Here is a 21,076-nt window from a genome sequence, read left to right as displayed (position 1 = left end):
AGGGCTGGGAGGGATGGACGCGGCCAGCAGGGACTGGCCGGCCCCTGGGAAGGGTTCCACTCCTGCCTGTCCAGTTCCGGCACCACAAGCCTGAGATGCTGCAGAGGCCCCTGGGGACATCTGTCCCCTGGGAATTGTTACATAGATCCACGACCGCTCACCTGCCTGGAAGTGCCCCCCTCCCAAGGCTGGGAGGGCCATATTGGCAGATACACCCCTTGAAGGGTGACTCAGCGTCTAGAAGAGAGTCACATGAGATGTATTCATAGGAACATGGGCGGATGTAAGGAAACACCAGGGTTGGTGAAAATGTGGGAAAGAGAATAAGGTGCAGCACACACGGAAGCTTCGAGCTCACAAGTGGCAATACTCATTTCCCCAGAGCACACAGACTGAACCCTGGGCATACTTGCCTCCTGGCGGGGATGGCATTACAGTGGGGGAGCAAAAGAATGAATGAATGAGGAAATGAATGAATGAATGAAAGAGAAATCCTGGCATCCACTGCAGGTGGTGGGCTCGCTGTCACAGGTTGTCAGGTGTAGGGAGGGAGAGCACCTGGGGAGCGCCGACCCTGACCCCAAGGAGGGATGCCCTAGGACTGTCAGCCCCTGGGGCGGGGAGAAGAAGTCAAAAGCAGAGGTTTTGGAAGGATTGGAGTTGAGAGGAAGGGATACAGCAGTTCCAGTCTGAGGAAACAAGGTGAGCAAAGGCCGAAGAGAGAAAGCACAGGATGTGGCCAGAATGGGCCCTAACATTTCAGGAGCAGCAGATGGATGTAGAAACCCCAGTGCAGGATCATCATTTCCTACTCAGATAACCCTCCAAGGAACGGTCATTAACTTCCACTTCACACTGCAGACGAGGGAGAGAAGGGAGGCTCGGGGAGGCTGAGGAGCTGGCCAAGGAGCCCAGCCGGGAGGGGAGGACCCAGGGTCTGGGCAGGCCTGCCTCTTTCTAGAACCTGCACAGGGCTGCCCCTCATATCTGCCAGACTGTTAAGCCGATGACTTGGGCTGAAGGACATGAGGGGAATGGTTCATGTGGGTTTCTTTGAAGCCCATGTGGGTGTCTCCATGTAGACCAAGGAGCACATGTGGACTCCTCCCCAGTGACCCCATAATCTGAGAAAAGGAGCCAGAGTGGACTCTGGTGTGTGATCTGGGACCCAGCTACACCAGAAACTCATACGACAGGCACTGACACTGTGTGGGATGGGAAGACAGGACACTGTGTAGGACAGGACAGACCATGGGGCACTGTGTGGGGTAGGAGGATGGACCATGGGACAGTACATGGAACAGGGCATAGACCATGGGACAGTACATGGGATGGGGACGGACCATGGGACACTGATGACAAAGAATAACGAGGAACGTTCATAGCTAGGAACGGGCTTCCACAGGTCACCTAAGAGCATCAGCTCCTTCTTTTCCTTTCTATGATGTCACAGAAAGTCACACGGGTTTGGAGTCTAGCCACCTGGGACGGAGAGATGAGGGTGTTGGAGCTACAAGACCCAGGGATCATCTCAGTGGAGCTGAGTTGAGCTGAGGGCCCCGGAGAAGAGCCCTCCTTGTAACATCATCCCTGTCCCAGGGCGAGAGCCTGATGGCGGCATCTAATTTGCTTTCCTGCACATGAGTGGGTATTAACAATTGCTGCGATGTCATTTCCTGCTGGGGACAGAGTGTGATGGAGCTGCTGTGAGAAGCTGCCTGCTGGCATCGCTGCAGAAGCTGGGAGGGAGTCCTGGCTCCAGGGAGGCCCCCTCCCTCCCTGCACCCCTAGTAGCTCCTGGGAGCCCTTCTCCAACCCCCTGGGTCTTGCTTACTTCAGATGGAGGCTGCAAGCATCCACCATGCTTGGTGAATCTGAGACACAAAAGCCCCCCCTCTTGACCTTGAGGGGCTCCCGCTTTGAGGTTCTTGCCCCACCCTGCCATGGGCCAGTGGGCTACATCCGGGCAGGATAAGCTATGCTTCTAGCCTCCTAGGAGCAGTAATCCAAAATGGGACTGGGGACTCGGGTGGGGGCAGGACGGGGGAGGCAGATGGTCCGGGCGGAAGCTGGGCAGCATGAGGACCAACCAGGAAGGCTGAGATGCAGTGGCCGAGGCCCTGGCCAGAGCCCAGGCTGCAGAGGGCATCACACAGGCCATATCTGAGCCCAGGGACCCTGGGGGCTCTAACCCACCCTTACCTCCCAGTTCTCCACGGGCACAGAGCAGGGATGGGTGAGGCTGGCAAGAGGGTCTAACAGGTGTCCAAGCCCTGCTTGGAGCAGCTGTGCTTTGTAGGTGCCTAGGGTGCTGCACCAAACCTATTCCAGGGTCCCCCCCTGGCCCCCAGCTACAGAAGCGGAATCTCCCCGGGTGGCCTTGGGCATGTCCAGGCAGTGGGGCCCTAACCATGGTGGGAGAAGCCTCCACGGGTCTCAGGCATCCTGCAAACATAGCTCCTGGTGAGGCTTTCAGCAGAGCACGTGGAGTCATCCTCAAGCCTGTCCCCAGCACCGGCCACTACTGCCTCTCTCCACCTCTACCTGGCCCAGAGTGTGTCCCCAAATCAGCTCCTGGGGCTCTAGCTGTCACCCCTAGAACTCTCACACATGCTGGGGGGAGAAAAGAGTGGTTCAGCGCGCTTTGGAGAACCACCTGAAAATGTCCCCTAAAGCCAAACATAAGCCTCCCTGGGACCCACACTCTCACTCTTAGGTTCATGCTCAGGAGAAGCAAGCACGCATGTCCCCACACGTGCACAGATATGTTGGTGCCACTTTACTCACATGAGCCAAAGTAGGAAACAGCCTAAAAGCACACCGACAGGATGATGGACCGATAAAGTGTGGTGTGTGCGTTCAGTGGAACGCTACGTAGAAGCACCACGGAATGATCTACTGCTCCGTGCAAGAAATTGGATGAATCTCACAGAGGTTATGTCGAGTGAAAGAAGCCAACTCGAAGGATTGCACGGTTCCATTTACAGAAAATACAAACAGGCAAAGTCATCCACGGTGACTGGTCCGAAGGGTGGCGCCTTTGCGGGAAGGGGGATGAGCCGTCTCCCTGGGCGCTGGAAATGTTCTATATCTGAAGCTGATGGTGATGAGACGAGTGTATGTATCTGTGAAATTCCATCAACCTCTAGATTGACGAGTGTGCACGCTATGGACCTCCCAGGACGTATGTCGTACTCCAATCTTAAGAACTTGGATGGGCCCCATTGCCAACAGAGTTGGGTCCAAACTGTGCGCCTGGTTCTCCACGGTCCAACCTTTGCCCTTCTTTCCACCCTCACCTCGCACTCCGCCCCCGCCTCATATTATGCCCCAGCCACGCTGGCTCCGCATACACCTTCTGCGTGTCCACACCTGCCTGGCTTTGCACATGCTGCTCCCAACTTGGAATCTTCACCCGTCTCCACCTGGACGTGTCTCTCCCCCTCCTCCCCTCCCTCTGCGCTCTCTGTCCCTCTCCGTGTACGCACATCCACAGCCACAAACCCGGTGCTGTACTAGGTGTCCTCATGGTTATTATCTGACCTTATTCTCACGGCCAGCCTGGGAGACAGATGCCACTATGAGCATTTTATAGATGAAGAAATGAGTGACTTGTGCGGGCCCACGAAGTTAAGAAGCAGGTCAAGGTGGGATTCATGCCCGGGTCAGCTCAACAAGGAGGTGTTGAGTGCATGTTCGTGCTAGGTGTGCACACAATGGTGAGAGGCCGTCCTTGTCTTCTGAGAGTCGCCAGCTGGAGGGGAGGCAAACCAACAACTGGAAAGGGTGTGGGCTCTGGACTGGTCCCCGTCCTACACTGGACATATCCCTTCAATGCTCCAAGTCTCTGTTTATTGATCCGTGACATGGTGATAACGCCTCCCTGCATCTCGTTGTCAGGTGGCGGGAATGTGACAGACGACAGCAACATCACTGCCCGTCTTTCTGATGGTAAATATCCTCCAGACCCATCAAATTGTCCAAGGCCAAAGTCATATGCCACCTCCTCTCTGAAGACATCTTTAACTTACCTCCCTTTCTAAGCCCTGACCATCACCCTCCTCCTCCTCATGATAATAATGAAATAATAAAACCATCTGGATGGAGAATTTACTACGTGTTAAGGGTGATGTAAACCATTTACACACATTCTCACATGTAATCTCCATGATGACTTTCTTTTTTTTTTTAATTTTTATTTATTCATGATAGGCACACAGTGAGAGAGAGAGAGGCAGAGACACAGGCAGAGGGAGAAGCAGGCTCCATGCACCGGGAGCCTGACGTGGGATTCGATCCCGGATCCCCAGGATCGCGCCCTGGGCCAAAGGCAGGCGCCAAACCGCTGCGCCACCCAGGGATCCCCATGATGACTTTCTAAGGTGGGAACCGCTGTCCCTACTTTTTAGCTGGGAGACTGAGGCTTAGCGCTATTTGGGGCATGCCCAGGGTTGACCGCCTGTGAGGAGGAGGCCACAGTTTCGGGTCAGTCCAACTCTCGGGCTCGGAATCTCAGCCACGAGCCACCCCACCCCACGTGCCTCTCTTCTAGTATCGAACCACCTCACACCTGACAGTTTATTCAGTCACATTAATGAACATTTGGGTGGAGTTTTACTGTTTACAGCACACACCCCTCATCCTACAGGTGCCAACAGAGGGTCTTTACGTTGTCTTCTAACGAATGATCCTTGAGGGCCACCGATGCCAGGATGTGGCAAGGAACAGCCTGAGCTGGGGGCCCGCTCTCCTGGAACTTAGAGTTTAACGGGGAGCTGGGGGCACCCATGACAAACTGACAAGCACCACCCAGTGAGGTCGGGGAGGAGGGTCAGACAGGAAAGAGAGAGATGGTGTGTAGCTGGGGACAGCTCTAGCTGGGGGCCTCTGGGGACAGCATCCATGGGGAGGTGAGTGACCAGAGGGAGGGTCTAGAGGATGAGATGCTGGGGGCATGGCACAGCAAGTGCAAGGGCCCGAGAGAGGGGGCAGCGTGGCCTGTTTGAGGGACAGACAGATGATGGAGACTGGAAGCACCTTTCTGGAGCCAAGAGTGGAGTGGGGCGACCCAGGAGCTGTGAGTGGGGTGAGCCACTGAGGCTTCATGGGCATGGTGGGGAGTTTGGATTTTATCCTAAGTCAGAAGGGAAGAACTGGAAGGTTTCAAGCAGGAGTGATAGCATCACACTTATGCTTCCAAGAGGACCTTCCGAGGGCATGACTGAGGCCCGGGACAGGGGCCCGGCCCAGGCAGGAGACGCTGGTAGTCTGGCCAAAGATGGTGGCAGGGAGTTTGGTGGGGAAGGGCACGGAGCCGGGAATGGGGTGGAGGTAGGGCCTACGGGACACAACTGATTTGATTTCAGGGTTGAGGGGAAAGAGGGAATCCAGGATGATCTGTGGTTTGGGCTTGTGCTCCTGGATCGGCGGTAGTGCCATTTACAATGACGGGAAAAACCAGGATAGGGCAGGCCCGGGAGCCAGCAGACCCCCACGAGGGAGCAGCCAGGAGGTTGTAGGGCAACAGGGAGCGCCTGGCCCTGCTTTGGGTACTTTCTCCCACCACAAACACTCACACTCGTCCTCCAGCTGACCTGCTGCCTCAAGGTCATTCCTCGGGCCTGCTCACACAGCACTTCCCGGCCCACTACACCCCCCGGGAGTGCTGTGTCCCGGGACCTGGTTTCCCTTCCTCCGTGGCATAGACCAGCATCGGCACCTGTTTTGTTTGTCCGAGTATTTCTTTTCTTCCCCGTAAGTGGAATGTTGGCTTCTTCTTGACACTATGTCCTGCCCGAGAGCTTGTTTCCTCCAGCACCTACAATGGGCTTGCTAGGCACCCAGTTCTATGCGCTGACTCACTGACTTGATCTATTCGGAGCAAACCGATGAATTCTTTCCAGCTCACCGTGTGGGACAACAGTGCTTATGGTCGGGGCAGATCGAAGGGTCCGGCTTTTGATGGGACGTGAGTTCCAATCCAGGCTCACCCTGTCCTACCCAGGTGCCTTTGGATAAGTCCCATGACCTCTCTGGGCCCCAGAGCGAATAAGGAATAAGGCCCAGTTCACAAGGTTGTGTGGCAGTAAATGAAATCACGTTTATAAAGAACCCAGCCCTGCCTGGCACACGTAGCTCATAAAGCGAGCTGAGGACATAAAGAGTGATAACTGGAGCGACACTTTTAAAAAATTATTTTTGAAATTACGTTTTGCTCTTCATTCCCTACGGTTGTCACACAGAGAACTTAAAAATTATTAGTCACGTCGGCAGAGATCTCCCTTCCCAGGCCACTGGCACATCAAAAGGGTGTGATAGCACAAGGCTGTGGATGGTTCGAGGGTGAGAAGCAGAAGCACATGCCCGCACCGTTCTCCCCCATCTCCCGACAGAGGCAACAAGGACTCAGTCAGGAATAAGCGGTGGCTACGAGCTCTTCTTTCCAGAAGGGATGATCATCTTTTGTTCTAAGATTTGACTCACGGGCCCCACGGTACTTGCCTCTGTAATTCTTAACGGAGCTTTGCAAAGACGCAGGGGGTCCTCCATTTGCTCTGCGGGTGCTTGGCACAAAGACCCCGCTCCTGCATCCTTCCGGCACCCGAACCCTTTGCAGTGGGACCGTGCCGCTCCTCCACTGAGAGATGCAATCCTTTGCCAGCCTCTCTCTGGGATGATCTAGGCGGGACACGGGATGGCTTTGGTCAACAGGACATGTGTGTTCCAAGCTGCAGGAGCCCTGCCCCTCCCGGGAAGCCCAGGGCTGGCCTGACCGAGACACATCACTCCCCTGGGAACGGCCTCATGCCTTGACACTCTGTCCCGAGGGCATCCCCAGCCCAGGGCAGGACGGCCGAGGGGCCCAGCTGGGAGGGCTGCAGGTGCCTTGCAGATGAGCATAGAGATGTTTTCCCCGTAGATGAGGAGAATGTGTAGGTAAGAAAGTTCCTTCAAGGGGTCCCAGTGGTTGAGCCTCTGCCTTGGGCTCAGGACATGATCCTGGGGTCCTGGGATCGAGTCCTGAATCGGGCTCCCTGCAGGGAGCTTGCTTCTCCATCTGTGTCTCTGCCTCTCTCTCTATGCCTCTAATGAATAAAATAAAATCTCTTAAAAAAAAAAAAAGAAGAAGAAGAAGAAAGGAAGTTCCTTCTAGGACACAGAGTGGCAGAGGCATGGTCAGGGGTCCAGCCAAGAGGCTGTTCAACTGGTCTAGGCCGGACTTGATGGGGTCCTTACAGATCATGAGGACTTTACACTAAGGCGCTAATAGTGGGAGTGCAAGACGGGGAGAGACAAAGGGTACCAAGTTGTCACAGAGCTTGGGGACAGACAGGCAGGGGAGCGGGGGAACAGGCGGGTGGGAGGCTTGGGGGCCTTGGGGCCAGGGCATGTGGAGAGACCCAGGCAGGGCCCACCTCCAGGGACAGTGACCAGGGGGATGACCTGAGGCTGTCACCCCAGGAGTCTGCTTGGTTCACTACTGCATGGCCCCTTCCCCACCTAGAGCAGAGTCTGTCTCTAAGGAGCTGCGTTAACATGACTGAGACATAGTAATCGGTATTTAAAAGCACTTACTATGTGCCAGGCATGTTCTATGGCTTTATATGTATTTATTCATTCCAATCCTCAGATGAACCCTGGGAGGACTGTATTATCACTGTCCCCATTTGACAAACAAGGAGACTGAGGCACAGAGATTGGAGACCTTGCCTGCCGTTCCAAATTGAGGAATGGCCAGAGCTGGGATTCAACCTCAAGTGGCCCCCAGAGCCAGCCTTCTCCCCTGGGCACCGTCCTCTGCGGCGGGACACGGATGCAGCATCCCTGGCCACCTCCCACCATGTGCCAGGAAGGTGTCCTGCCCCCATCGTGACAACCAGGACAGGGCTCCAGGGCCCGAGAGACAGAACGGCCACCAGTGGAACCCACTCCAGAGTCTCAGCTCTCTTTTTCTTTCTTCGGCCCTCTTCCTTGGAAGAGAAGAGAGACATGCCCATGAAGCTCTTCTGTCTTCAAGAGGACCTGTGACCGAGACAGTTCACCTGGAAGACGGGTGAGAAGAGGGGCCGACAAAGCAGCCAAATGCTACCCACGGTGCTACCCAAGGCCACAACTTCCTGAGTCAGACAAGCAGCTGGAATCAGACCCTCCAGAGGTTGGAGGGAACTGTCCCAGGACCTAACACCCACCTCTGCAGGTCCCTGTCTTGGAAGTATCTGCAAGGATGGTTTACAGTGCAGAAGGTTCTGGGCTCTGCTGCAGCTGTGGGGGACAGACCCCCTTCCCCTCATGCGGCTGAGGTTTCTCCAGCAATTAGGGGCAGTTTGTCTCAACGCCAAGGACTGGAACTCTCTCAGCACTGACAGGACAGGGAGGGAGACAGGGCAGAGAGGCTCCAAGCCGCACCCCCCTAAGGAAAGGAGACACGGGGAGGGCAGCTGAGGGACGGCATGTGACCCATGTGATGTTTTCCAGCGACAGCTCCATAAATACTGATGAGTGAACCAGACAGGAATTCAGGGGTGTGGGTTTGCAGAGGTCTGAGCAGGGCCTGCAAGACCCTTCACCCAGCCACACCCCTGAGCCACGCACCTCCTGTCTGGGGGCAGGAGTCCCTGGAGTCAGCTCTCACGGTGGCCTTAGCGAGTCAGCAAGTGGCCTAGTCAGGAAAGGTGGGGAGGTGACTGCTACCTCTGTGTTCCTGCTTTGTCTTTGTCACCTGTCACTGCCCCACTGCGGGACTCAACGCGTGTGACGTAGAGAATGTAAGATACCTCATCAGCAATTATCCAGATTACATATTGAACGGATAATATTTTGGATGCGTGGGGTTAAATGAGATGAAGATCACAATGAATTTCAACTGATTTTTATTTTTTATTTGGCTACTACACAATTTTAGATGGCCGACAGGGCTCAAGTAACCTTTCCATGGGACCGTGTGGGGGTAGGGGGTAAACCCTGTGCACGTCTTTCTTACCAGTTCTTGCCTGAAATTTATCTACAGAAGAGAAAACCTTTCTGCCCATGATTAAGGCCAAGGGAGAGGACCTAGTGAGTCTGCAAGCCTGATAGTGGGGACTGCGTCTCTAGTCCTGTGGTCATTTCGCACAGTTGGTTTGCATGGTCCTCTCCCGGGTTCCCGAGAAGCCCTGGCTGCCAGTCAGTCGGTGGGAGTGTTTACATTTTCCGGAGCCCGTGAGGTCCTGCTCCCAGCTCTGGTAGGGACTTGCGCTGCACTGGCGCTCTCGTAGGCTTGTCCTGGCCAACAAGGCGATCTGTCTCCTAAGTTACCAAAAGCTTATCACTCACAGTAAAAGTGGAAACGAAGCAACAACACAAGGAGGAGCCCTCCAGGATGCAAATGATTTCCTTACCACTCTCTACTGAGTCGGTCATCTCTTTGGTTCCAATGTCAACCACATGGACCTGTGCCTTCGAGGGAGTGGGAGCATGCACACACGCACACACGCACACACACGCACACACACCCCTTCTTAGAAGAAATATGTGAAATTCATGCATCCGGTAATAATCTACACAGTGATTTTTTTAGTTTGCATCAAAATGTCTTGCCCTGCAAAACGTGGGTCCCAATCAATAAAACTAATGTCCAGTTCCAGAGAAATCTATGGCTGCTAATTAAAATCACCTTCATTGAAATAAAATATAAAGGATTTACCTCTTGATTCTGCTAATCATTGCTGATGGGTTACTTCTTTTTAATTTATTCTAAAACCGTATCTTTCTGGCTGCCAGTGGTTTTGCAGGACCCCTGAGCGATCTGGTTTCCTTGCACATGTACACACACGCATGTGTACAAAGATGCTCACAGCCACAGGGTGGACTTCCGGAGCTCAGGCCCGGAGGTGTCCGGGGATGCATGCCTGAACGCATCACTTGACACTTCCTGACGGGACATGTGCGCTGGGTAAGGAGGCTGAGAGGTAAAGTTTGGGCCAGGCACAAAGTTGGAGTCAGCAGAAAGGAAGGCCGTGGCAGGAAAAGTCCCATCAACAAACAGACAGAGAGACAATGGTGTGCGGTGGGCCAGCCCTGGGTTCTGTTCTACCTGCCTCTGCCTCTAACTCACTGGTGACCTTGGACCGGTTCCTAACTCTGACACTTCCTTTGCTAGCAGGGGAGCTGGTCTAGAGGACCCAGTGGAGCCCTGCAAGCACTGATGCTGGGTGTGGGCTCCCTTCTCATGCCGCCAGCAGGTGCGTGCCTACTGTACATGAGGCATCGCCGTAGGCATTGAGGACACCCAGGCACTATGTCCTGTGCATACCACGGTACAGGAGAAGAGGCACACCTGGCAGCCCGGGTGGCTCAGTTGTTTAGCGCCGCCTTCAGCCCAGGGCCTGATCCTGGAGTCCCGGGATCGAGTCCCACATCGGGCTCCCTGCATGGAGCCTGCTTCTCCCTCTGCCTGTGTCTCTGCCTCTCTCTCTCCCTCTCTGTGTGTCTGTCATGAATAAATAAATAAAATCTTAAAAAAAAAAAAGTCACACCTGTAACAGGCAACCACTACACAGAGAGGGGAGGAGGAGGCAGGAGCTAGGCAAAGGTCATAAAATAGGTCATAATAGATCAAAACCCCCCTTGGTGGGTTTTGATCATGTCTTATTTCCTTGTGTGCTTTGGTATTTCTGATGAGCATCAGACTCAATCATTCTATGAAGAATTATAGGTGAAGGATGGCAGAAAAGCCGCCCAGACAAGGGGACCAGCAGCTCCCTCTAGGATGGTCACCAGGGATCCAGAAAGCCCAGCACTGAGTAGGCCCGGGTGAATGTGGGGGCCCAGAGGCGAGAAACAGCACGGCGAGTTCAGGGAGACGAAAATCATTTTGCTGGGCAGGGGAGAAAACAGCATATATGGGAGGGACGGGGGCGGGGGGGAGTAAGAGATGTGGGCAGGAGTCAGACCGTGAGCTTTGTATCTGAAACTGAAAAAAAATGTGAACTTTAACCACTACTGAATGGTTAAAATGCGCAAGATGCACTCTTAAAGACACTTGTGAGACGCTCGCATTATTTCTTCTTGACTGGTTGGTAGAATTTACCAGTAAAGCTCTCTGGGCACAATATTGTCTTCATCAAGGGGCCTTTATTTACAGGGGCGCCTGGCTGGCTCAGTCGGTTAAGCATCGGACTTTGGCTCAGGTCATGATCTCAGGGTCCTGGGCCCTGGGATCGAGCCCCGTGTCGGGCCCCGTGTCGGGCTCTGCGCTCCGTGGGGATCTGCTTGTCCCTCTCCCTCTGCCCCTCCCCCTGCCATGCTCACTCTCTTTTTCTCGAATAAATAAAACTTTTTTAAAAAGAGGATTTGACTTATACATTCAAGTATTTATAGGATTTTCAGCTTTTCTATTTCTTCTTCTGTCGATATTGGTAAGTTGTACATTTCCAAGGGGGTTTTTCTCTTCCTCCTAAATATTAACATTAATATTAAAATACTGCATTTTGCTTCTGATACCCTTTATAACCCCCTCTCATTCTGGACACTAGGAATTTGTGCCTTTTCTCTTTTTTCCTGTTTCAGCATCACCAGCCACCATGTCCTGGTCTTCCGCAAGACTTAATCTTGGTTTTGTTGATCATCACTAATACATATTTACATTCTACTTTATTACTTTCTGCTCTCATCTTTATTTTTTCCTTCCTTCAATTAGGGGAGGGCAGGGTAATTTGTTCTTTTTTTCTAATTTCTGGAGATCATAGCTAAGCTCATCGATTTTCAGCCTTTCTTTGTTTCTAAGATATGCATTGGGGGTTATAAGTTTCCCTCTAGGCATTGTGTAAGCTGCACCCCACAACCTTAGATAATTTGTCTTCAGTATCATTCCCTTCAAAGTATTCAGTTCAAAATGTCTTGATGTCATTCTGTTCAAATTCTCTCTTCTCTTTCGGGGACCCTGTCTACGTATATTAGACTTTCTCAGCACATCTCCTGTGTCTCTTACCCTATCTTTTGTATCTGTGGATTCCATTCTGATGACTTTCCATTCTTTATTTTTATGACCTATTTTTGATTCATTGAGTCTCCTTTTAGCTATGTCCATTCTGCATGAAACCCTTCCATTCTGAATTTGGGTTACTGTATTGTTCAGACATAGAATTTCAATTTGGTTCTTTTTAAAAATAGTTTGTAGGGATTTGCCATAACTTAACTCATTATTTTTTGTCTTTGAATATATTAAAAACAGAGACATTAAAGATTCTACATTGGGACACCTGGGTGGCTCAGCAGTTGAGCATCTGCTTTTGGCTCAGGGTGCGATCCCGGGTCTGGGGATCGAGTCCCACATCGGGCTCCTGCAGGGAGCCTGCTTCTCCCTCTACCTTTGTCTCTGCGTCTCTGTGTGTGTGTGTGTGTCTCATGAATAAATAAATAAAATCTTAAAAAAAAGAGAGTCTGTATCTGTTCATTCTATTGGCTAGAGCCCTTGTGAGTCTGTTTCTATTACTTATTATTTCTCTTGGGTTTTGATCATGTCTTATTTCTTTGTGTGCTTTGATATTTCTGATGAGTGTCAGATTCAATCATTCTATGAAGAATTATGGAAATAATTTGAGGGCTAAAATGACATATTCCTACAGGGAGGATTTACTTTGGCTTCTGGTTGGCCCTTAGAGCCTCTGGAAATCCCAGTTTGTCATAATCCAATTATAGGGATTAAGATTATTTGAAGCTGAGTAATGAGTATGAGAGGAGGAGATGGACTTAAAAACTGGGACGCCTGGATGGCTCAGCAGTTAAGCATCTGCCTTTGGCTCAGGGTGTGATCCTGGAGTCCCCGGATCAAGTCCCACATTGGGCTCCCTGCATGGAGCCTGCTTCTCCTCTACCTATGTCTCTGCCTCTCTTTCATGAATAAATAAATAAAATCTAAAAAAAAAAAAAAAAACCTATCTGCTTTCTCTGCTGTGTACCAGAGATCAGAGCAAAACTGGTAGTCCAAGGTCCAGTGCTCCAACATGCTGCAGCCAAACAGACCCCCTGTCACTGAAGCAACATTTTAAAGGAAATTGGTGTTTCTTACTTGGTTTACTCCTCTCTGCATTATAATCCCTACCTGCCATATGTAGAAAATAATATGTAGAAGGAGTTTAAAGTCTTTAACTCCTTCTGCATAATCGTGAAATGACAAAAGGATTTTTTTCAGAGTGACTGAATCACAACTCTGAAACCTGTAAACATTTATTCCCAACAGACCATGAATAATAGTCTTACTGAAGAACCACCAATGAGCCCTCATTATTGACCCAAAGAAAACATTCATCTGTTCTGTCCCAAGTTTGATGCTCTTTAGTGCCTCTACACACACGCGTGCGCATATTCTCATTGTGTCTGGTATGTTCCCATACTAGAACAGACTTCTTGTTTTGGAATCAAGATTTGTCAGCTTGGAAATTTCTAAGTCTTTGTTCATGACTGCAAGTAAAGTACAGCCTTTAAGAACAGACTTTTTCAGTAAGAGCTCAGCTCACCTTCCCCATGGTTCTACCTTCTGCTGGCTACTGACCCGCTCACCGCTACGGGCAGCGTTCTTGCCTTAACCCAAGGGACCTGCATACACGCTCAGGACCCGACTCTACATGTTTGGGTAAGCACCCTCCTCCAGGCCAGCGCTGTTCTCTATACAGCTGTGCTTTCTCTCCCACTCAGTGCTGTCAGAGAGCTGGGGTCTTGGCAGAGGGCAGGTATCTGAGTATCTCTTCCTGCCTAGGGACAAGTTGAAATAGACCCTCCAACCCACACCCTGAATATGACCAAAAGTCATGATTCTCCCTGAATAACATTGCTGGACATCTTTGCAGACTTTCAGATGCCCTCTGTGCATCTACCTTGTCCTCTGTGTTGAGGCAGCTATGAGCAGATCCAGAAGAGTCAAGAGCCACACATTCCATCATCCTCACGGGTTTGAGACATAGACTAAGATCACTCACCAGACTGAGTAGGCGGGAACTTTCTGCCCCCTGCCGGGTCCTACATGTACCTCAAGATCAGCTCACGCATCTCTTTTCCATCCAAAGTTTCCTAATCCACAGGCCCAGTGCTCTGTCTCTGGCCCCGACCATAAAGGTCTACAAGCCTGTTTTCCCGGTTGAGCTATGCCTCCAGGGCAGGGGCAGGTCTGATTCAGCTTTGTGTTCCCAAACCAGAGCTGGGTTGGCAGAGCAGATGCTCCTGAACTCTGCCAATGAGGAGCCAGTGGGGCCCATGTTGTGTGGCAACAGGCTGACTGAAAGAGCTCAGTCTCCCTGCCTCAGGAGTGTGGGGTGGGGTCTGCCTTAGGATTAGCCCCTGCAGGCTCTCCCAAAGTGCCCCATCAGGCCAGACACTGGTGAGTGAGCCTTCCAAAAGGCAGACAGCCCTCCAGTGCTCCCCAAGGGCATAGGTAGCCAACCTCCACCCTCCAGGGGGGCTGTCATCCTTGGATACATGATGTTGGCACAACTCCCCAGAAGGGGGCTTTCGGGTCTGAGCTTGGTGGGAGGGTGGGAGGGGTGATGTACTAACAACTGTGCCCCATATCCTCCATACTTGGACTTTGGAAAGAGACATGTGCCTCCTCTTATTGCACAGTGTGGGAGCACAGGTGTGGGCCACATGACCCAGATTACCCAGCTGCAAACACCTGGTGGGGGGTGCTGCGGGTGCAGCTATGAGGGATGACATGGGGAGGGGGTAGTGGGACGGGAGGATCACTCTGGCCATAGAGAAGCAGAGGGGTTCCTGCCCCAAACAGTGCCTGGGATCATGTGCTGCATGGGACTCAGGGGGTCAGGGAGCCCACCCACCCCCCACATGTTGTCGAGGAGAACAGAGGCAGAAAAATATGACTAAGAAAAACTCATCTGATAACATGTGGTTATCACCAATCCACATCTGAGATGTGCCAAACACGACATTCTTGAAGGGTCTCGTGACTAATGTTTTACTGTTTTAAAAAAGGACAATGGCCAGCCCTCCAAGGTCCTAGAAACCTCACTTTCAACACACACAAATTCCCCAGAGACTTATGTTACCCCACACACACACACACACACACCCCCAAGCCTCACTAACTAAAAAGTATACAATCAGTCACTCCTCACAATAACAAGTGAGGAGTCCCTTCCTCCCCAGGGGTCCTGGCCCTGGGCTTTAATAAAAGCACCTTTTTGCATCATGAAACATCTCAAGAATTCACTTGTTACACCTGATGACCCCACGTCAATGGGATGCCTTGGATGCCAGACTTTTCATTCCACCAGCAGACTCTGACCCAAGAGTCAGGGGCCAAGGAGCTGGTGTTCCGTGACCAGAATTTGTTGGCAGGGGGTAGGAGAGAAGAAACAGGTGTCTGGAGGAGAAGCAAGAAGAGGGGACAGGAAGGACGTCTCAGTGGCTCCTGCCCCAGAAGACCTTGCCAGATCCCACTCCTTCTCGGGACCAAATCCACCTTGATCTACGACTGTCCACTGTCTTCTGGAAAAGGGGGGAAACTGCTTAACCCCAAGGTCAGGAAGAGGGGCCAGTGCTTGTGATGGACAGAGGGACAGAAATATCTTCATGTTCCATAATAATATAATTATTCTTGACATTTTAATAATCTTATAAATCCTATATCTTATCTAAGACATTATATAAATATGAGTTTTATAATCCTATATTTTCACGTGAATTACCCCATTTGATCCTCACAACAATTGTGACACAGAGACAGGAAAGAATTTCTCAGTCACCTGCCCCCCCCCCCACACACACACACTTTTTTAGGGACGAAGAAACAGGCTAGAAGTAACTCCCTTGACCAAGGTCATGGAGCGAATGGGCACAGAGCCCCTGGCTTCCGACTCAGGGCTGGTGCTTCTCCCATGACGCTACGGTGGGGCCCCCCTCGTGACAGCACCTCCTCATAGCAGGAGCACGTCATGGGCACCCACTGATGTCCTGTGGCTGCTGTTACACAGCACCACAAACTGGGCACCTCAGACAACAGAAAGTCGTTCTCTCACGGTATAGGGGCTAGAAGTCCAAAGTCAAGGCCTGGCTGTGCTCCCTCTGAAGGCTTCAGGGGAAAATCCTTCCCACCCCTACAGCTTCTGGGTGGCTCCTTGGCGTTCCCAGGCTTGTGGGCACATCATCCAGTCTCTGCTTCCATCTTCACATCACCTGCTCCTCTGGGTGCATGAAATCTCCCTCCGCCTCCCTCTTGTAAGGACACCTGTGATGGCCCAGGGACAATCCAGGAAAGTCACAACCGTAAAGATGCTTTATCCAAAAAGGTGCCCTTCTGCGGGTTGGGATGTGGAGCCTTTATGAGCCTACTGTAGCACCTTTCTGTTGATTCCTGCCTCGGCTAAAGGATGGGGTTCTGATGGCAGTGGGTCCCCCTGACTCCTTCATGTGTTCAGCACATTTTCGTTGAGCAAGTCCTAGGTGCCATGGTCAAGGTGCGAGAAACACATCCATGAAAACAACAGAACCCCGGCCCTTCTGTTTCCACAGCTGGCCTGCCTCCCCTGAGCCTCAGCTCTCCCGGCCAGGAGGCGGCTTAGGGGTGAAAGGCTCAGATCCAGGAGCCGGATGTCCTGGCCTGAGTCCTGGCCCCGTCACACAGAGCAAGTCACACCCCTCCTTGTGCCTCTGTTACCTTTTCTGTAAAGTGGGGGTGGAGTGCCACCTGGACAGGGTTGTTGGAGGATTTGATGAGTCAAAAGCCACGAAGCTCTCTCTTTTTAAAAACAAGATGTATTTATTTATTTGAGAGAGAGAGAGAGAGAGAAAGCACAAGTGGGGGAAGGAGCAGAGGGGGAGGGAGGAGCAGGCTCCCCACTGAGCCTGGACCCAGTGTGTGGGGCTTGATCCCAGAACCCTGAGATTACGACCTGAGCTGAAATCAAGAGTCGGGTGCTTAACTGATTGAGCCACCCTGGTGTCCCCAAAAGATGAGACGCTCGTAAGCACGTGTAGAGCTCGGCACACATATGGACATCTTGTCATTGCTCACGGCGCAGTCTCAGGAAAGCCAGTTGACTGCACTTCCATTCTGAAGGCACATGGCTCATGGGGCTGTGGGAGGATGGCGTGAGCTAATGGCACTAATGCACCTAGTAGGTACACACCCATTCATCCAAGTGGTTCCATGGCTTTTAAATCACTCTTGTGTCACCCTGGGATCCAGCCCTACAGGGCTGCTTGTCATTCCCAAACCCACCAGACCTTTCCTATTCTTTCCACGTCCCTCCTTCTACCTCGACGTGTCTCCCCTGGCCCAATCTTTCCACTTCCCAAAACTCGTCACCCTCCAGTCTCCCCCTCCACAAAGTCACCCCTAGATCCCCAACTGAAGGGACCTCTCTGTGCTTGGAAACTGGAGCCCAGACGACCCGGGGTCTGTGGCTTGTTGGGTCCTGGTGCCTCCAGCCTGACTTCCAGGGAATTGCATGTGTCTCCACTCTCACCCTTCAGAGCAGGACTGGCTGCTCCATGAGCCCCAGAGCAGGGCCCAGGGCTGAGCACAGGGCCGCGCAGGGGCAGGGACGGGAGTGCAGGGGAATTAGCAGGTGGGCGCTACTGCCAGGCCCCCGGCGGGCTCTGCTTCGGGCTGGACTTGGGGGTCCAGGTGACCATCCTCCGTGGCGTCACCCACCCAGCTCAGAGGTGCTCCCACAGAGTGTGTAAAATCCTGGTGTGGGTCACAACCAACGAGGAGGAGGAGGAACCGCACATGGGAAGGAGGAGGCGGAGATGGAGCAGAACTGGAACAGGACAGAACAGAGTAGACCAGAAAGTATCAGAGCAAGTCATTCATAATGAGAGTTAAGTATTGCTCTGTGAAGCACCCGCCTGTGTGTGTGTGTGTGTGTGTGTGTGTGTGTGTGTGTTTACACGTGTGCCCGAGCCCTGGTCACCATGGGAACTGAGTTTGTTAGTCTGGGTTGAGGCTGTCCCCACAGAGCACAGGGAGCAGGCCTCTTTGCCAAAGGCCGAGGGGCCGTCTCTGGGCCCTGTGGCCGCAGCTCCAGGTGGTCGCCAGCTGCTCCCACCCTCCCCACTGAGGGCCTTGGACGCCCCCCGAGCCCAAGCCCAGGCCCCTGTCTGCTGGGTCACCCTACCAGGAACGTGCCAGAGGGAGGAGCCCGGGCCTTCGGAGCCAGCGGTTGTCTCACAGAGGCAGGAGGAGGGGCCCATCTTTTTCGGAAACGAGTGAGGCCCTTTCTCCCCTTGGCTTGTTCCAGGGACCAGCAGGGCTGGGCCAGAGACTTGATTTTTCAAGTATTCCTTGGAGCTGTTGTTCCTTGGAACGTTCTGGTTTCATACCCTGCGTCGGGCTCTGGGGCGACCTCCTCTCCTCCTCTCTGCAAACACTACAGCAGAGGGCAGGGGGGCCCCCAATCACCACTGCGCGAGCCCTTGCCCAGGGGTTGGGGGGCTGCACACATCTCCAAGCAGTGTTCACGAAGCGTCAGCCCGGAAGGGCACCTACCCCTGGGCGGAGGAGTCGGGGTACTCTGGGGCCCGAGAGCCCTTTGGGGCTGCTCCTCTGGCAGCTGTGGGCTGGATTCCTACCCCCGGCCAGCACTTCTCATCAAGATGAGAGGCTCTCTGTGGTGGAACTGAATCAGGAAAGGTCCATGGGTTCTGAATACACCTCCCCCGGTGTGTGCTGAAGAAACAAGGCCAGGGGCATCCTTAGGGCATCAGAGCAGCTGGCTTCCAGGGAGGGGTGGGGCTAGGGGTGAGGGGCAGGTGGCTGACCCATGGCCCATTCATCAGGCCCTGGGAGCCCCAGGTGCGTGATGGCAGCTGAGCCAGCCCTCTGGCCGCCCACCTCCAGCAACTACCACACCCCAGCCATCGCGGCAACTGTCCCCTCCACAAAGGCAGCAGGAAAAGTTGGAGGAAAGCACCGGATGGGGAGGTTGGATAACATTAGAACGAGGTACAAACCCCCCCACACCCACCCAGTAATCCTGGACGGGGTGCTTCATTCCTAGAGCCCCGGCTTCTGCATCCATAACAATGAAACTGAGGGCATCCGTCTTGGGGCACCTCATGGGGCACCTCACTTAAGAAGGCGTCAGGGTTGGGACGCCTGGGTGGTTCCGTGGTTGAGCTCCTGCCTTTGGCTCAGGGCGTGCTCTTGGGTCTGGGGATCAAGTCCTGCATCAGGCTCCCTGCAGGGAGCCTGCTTCTCCCTCTGCCTGTATCTCTGCCTCTCTGTGTGTGTGTCTCTCATGAATAAATAAAAATGAAATCTTTATGAAATGAAAAAAGAAGAAGGTTTCAGAGTTAAAAATCACAGGTATCCCTGTCCTGGACCGGCAGGCAAAATACAGGGTGCCCAGCTAGCTTTTAAAGTCATTGAAAGAACAAATTTTGTGTAGTTTAAATATGACCCCAGTATTGTATCTGACATAGACTAAAAAAGTATTTGCAGTTTATCTGAAAGTTCAATGTACCTGAGCATTCTGTGTTTTTATTCGCTCCATCTGGCGAGCCCCCGCCCCCCGCCAGCCTGCCAAGGCTGCTAGCGTGACCCCGCACACCAGTGCCATTCGCTGAGGTCTGTGGCGTGGCCGCACGGGTGAAGGAGTGAAGGAAGGGCACCTCTGGGGGCCTGCAGGTGCCAGTTAACCAGCGGATTGGCCACCAGGGCATTCGGCGACATCTACTTGTTCCTTTACTTCCTGAGTCGAATGGACACCAGCATCGAGAAGGGAATGGGGCCAGCAAGGTTCTTGCCTGGCCAAGCTGCCGGCCGCCAGCGAGGAGATGGCCTGTGAAGGGGCCGTGGGTTCGAGTTACAAAGGGAGACTGTACCCCAATAGCTCACTTCTGAGAGGGTGAGTTTTGTGATAGCCTCCATTACCTGGGCTGCGGCTGGGCGTTCAAAAGCCGGAGCAAGCCTCCTGGTCCCCTGCCAGGCCTGCTGCAGAGACAGCACACACAGCTCTCGTCACCCACCACGTACTGGTCAGGGAAGTATCTAGAGAGACTCACTGGAAAACCAACAGGGAGCCAGTGAGGCGTCTGGGGCCGCCACCCTGACGGCAGCGTAGGGGGCCTGAGCTGGAACCCACAGGGGCTGTGGCTGCTGGCGGAGGACAGTGGTCAGGCTCACCCTCCACATACCCACAGGGACTCATAGAGTCACCAGACTTGGCAAATAAAAATATGGGCCCTGATAAATTGAAATTTCAAATAAACAGATTTTGTGTGTGTGTGCAAGAATGTCCCGAACACTGCATGGAATATGCTTTTACTAAAAAAAAAAAGTATTCGTTGTTGGGGCGCCCGGATGGTGGCTCTGTCGGGTAAGTGTCCAACCCTTGATTTCGGCTCAGGTCATGATTTCAGGGTCCTGAGATCGTGGGGCTCCGGGCTCAGTGGGGAGTCTGCTTGGGATTCTCTCTCCTCCCTCTGCCCCTCCCCCTACTCTCATGCTTTCTCACTCTCTCTCTCATAAATAAATAAATAAAAATTAAAAATTACCAGGGCATGTGGGCAGCTCAGTCAGTTAAGGGTCTGCCTTCGGCTCAGGTCATGATCTCAGGGTGCTGGGATCCAGCCCCACATCAGGCTCCCTGCTCAGCAGGGAATCTGCTTCTCTCTCTCCCTCTCTCTCTAATAAATAAATAAAATCTTAAAAAAAAATAAAAATAAAAACGTACTTATTGTTCATCTAAAACTCAAAGTTAACTGGGCCTCCTGCATTTACTTGGCAACGCTAACAGGGAAGGAGCAAGGGAGTGAATGCCCCGACCTCCTCTCTGCTCCCCGCACCTCCCATTGGCCCAACCAGGGAGAAGCCAGAGAGAAAAGGAAGCCTGATGTGATGCCATCCACAGAGGTCAGTGTTCAAGGACAGGAGGAAGGAGAGGCCAAGGAGAAGGGGCTAGCCCACCCAGTACATTGCAAGGAAATGGGCCACTGAAAGCCAGCTCATGACAGTGATCAGAGTGCCAGGAGAGTGACGACGAGTGCCATCCCACCCCACAGCAGCTCGTGGCATGTCCCCTCCGGCTTGCTTAGCTGCTCTGACCTCAGTTCCCTTTTCAATAGAAGCCGAAGTGTA

This window comes from Canis lupus, chromosome 10 (assembly GCF_011100685.1).
Source record: "Canis lupus familiaris isolate Mischka breed German Shepherd chromosome 10, alternate assembly UU_Cfam_GSD_1.0, whole genome shotgun sequence".
NCBI lineage: Eukaryota > Metazoa > Chordata > Mammalia > Carnivora > Canidae > Canis > Canis lupus.
The sequence above is the reverse complement of the archived record's forward strand: the minus strand, read 5'-3'. Positions refer to the sequence as shown.